This window comes from Arachis hypogaea, chromosome 16 (genome assembly GCF_003086295.3).
Source record: "Arachis hypogaea cultivar Tifrunner chromosome 16, arahy.Tifrunner.gnm2.J5K5, whole genome shotgun sequence".
NCBI lineage: Eukaryota > Viridiplantae > Streptophyta > Magnoliopsida > Fabales > Fabaceae > Arachis > Arachis hypogaea.
The window spans coordinates 60,299,816-60,302,131 of NC_092051.1; the positions used below are offsets into that span (position 1 = coordinate 60,299,816).

The window sequence follows — 2,316 nt, forward strand, 5'->3', positions numbered from 1 at the left end:
TCCCTTCTTCATAGGCGTCCCATTGCTCACAGGATTCCTTTCAGAAGTGTACATGAACTGGTTATTAGCAACCATGTCAATGAGTTCTTGAGCTTCTGCAGGCGTTTTCTTTAGGTGAATGGATCCACCTGCAGAAGTGTCCAGTGACATCTTCGATAGCTCAGATAAACCATCATAGAATATATCCAGGATGGTCCATTCTGAAAGCATGTCAGAAGGACACTTTTTGGTCAACTGTTTGTATCTTTCCCAAGCTTCATAGAGGGATTCACCTTCTTTATGTCTGAAGGTTTGAACATCAGCTCTAAGCTTGCTCAGCTTTTGAGGAGGAAAGTACTTGGCTAAGAAAGCCGTGATCAGTTTATCCCAAGAGTTCAGGCTGTCTTTGGGTTGAGAATCCAACCATAATCTAGCTCTGTCTCTTACAGCAAAAGGGAAAAGCATTAGCTTGTAGACTTCAGGATCTACTCCATTAGTCTTAACAGTATCACATATCTGCAAGAATTCAGTTAAGAACTGAAAAGGATCTTCAGATGGAAGTCCATGAAACTTGCAGTTCTGCTACATCAGAGAAACTAATTGAGGTTTCAGCTCAAAGTTGTTTGCTCCAATGGCAGGAATGGAGATGCTTCTTCCATGTAGTTTGGAATTAGGTGCAGTAAAGTCACCAAGCATCTTCCTTACATTATTATTATTTTCGGCTGCCATCTCCTCTTCCTTTTCGAAAATTTCTGAAAGGTTATCTCTGGATTGTTGTATTTTAGCTTCTCTTAATTTTCTCTTCAGAGTCCTTTCAGGTTCTGGATCTGCTTCCACAAGAATGTTCTTATCCTTGCTCCTGCTCATATGACAAAGAAGAAGGCACAGAAAAATAATAATAATAATAGAGATCCTTTATACCACAGTATAGGGATCCCTTTGTGAGTGGAAGAAAAGAGGGGGAGTCAAAGAATGTGATGTAAAGGAAGAAACACAACTGTACGGATGGAAGAGATGTGAGATGAGATGTTAGGATATGAATGAATAAATAGAATAGGATGGGGGAGGGATAATTTTCGAAAATTATTTTGAAAAAGAGTTAGTGATTTTTGAAAAATGGTTTTTGAAAAATGTTAGTAATTTTCGAAAATTTTTGAAATTAAAAAAAAATAATTAGTTAATTAAAAAGAAATTTTTGAAAAAGAGGGAAGATATTTTCGAAAATTAGAGAGAGAGAGAGTTAGTTAGGTGGTTTTGAAAAAGTTAAGAAACAAACAAAAAGTTAGTTAGTTAGTTGAAACAATTTTTGAAAAGAAAAGAAGTTAGGAAGTTAGAAAAGATATTTTGAAAAGATATTTTTGAAAAAGATAAGATAAGAAGATATTTTTGAAAAGATATGATTGAAATTAGTTTTGAAAAAGATTTGATTTTTAAAATCACAATTAATGACTTGATTCATAAGAAATCACAAGATATGATTCTAGAACTTAAAGTTTGAATCTTTCTTAACAAGCAAGTAACAAACTTCAAATTTTTGAATCAAAACATTAATTGATTATGTTATTTTTGAAAATTTGGTATAAAAATAAGAAAAAGATTTTTTGAAAAATATTTTTGGAATTTTCGAAAATAACTAAGAATTTTTGAAAAAAGATTTGATTTTTGAAAAAGATTTTGAAAAAGATAAGATTTTCAAATTGAAAATTTGATTTGACTCATAAGAAACAACTTGATTTTAAAAATTTTTGAAAAAGTCAACTCAAATTTTCGAATTTGATGAGAGAAAAAGGGAAAGATATTTTTTTGATTTTTGAATTTTTATGATGCAAGAGGAAAACACTAAAAGGATGCAATGCATGAAATTTTAGATCAAAACAATGAATGCATGCAAGAATGCTATGAATGTCAAGATGAACACCAAGAACACTATGAATGTCATGATGAACATCAAAAACATATTTTTGAAAAATGTTTAATGCAAAGAAAACATGCAAGACACCAAACTTAGAATTCTTTAATGCTTAGGCACTAAGAATTCAAGAATGCATATGATAAACATGAAAAGACACAAAACAAAAAATCATCGAGATCAAACAAGAAGACTTACCAAGAACAACTTGAAGATCATGAAGAACACTATGAATGCATGATATTTTCGAAAAAATGCAAGATGCATATGCAATTGACACCAACTTATAACATGACTCAAGACTCAAACAAGAAACACAAAAATATTTTTGATTTTTTTTTTTATTTTCTAATTTTTTTTGGATTTTTCTTTTATATTTTTTGCATATTAAAAGGAAAAATGAGGATTCCAAAAATTTTTAATATGAA

The 2,316-nt window shown here is 30.8% G+C and overlaps 1 non-coding gene across 1 annotated transcript; it reads left to right on the forward strand.

Annotated features, from left to right (window-relative positions):
• Positions 1–204: 204 nt before the first annotated feature.
• Positions 205–312, forward strand: LOC112761552 (small nucleolar RNA R71). The gene has a single exon (XR_003181942.1). It is a non-coding gene; the product is annotated as a small nucleolar RNA R71 (small nucleolar RNA).
• The last annotated feature ends 2,004 nt before the right edge of the window (positions 313–2,316 follow it).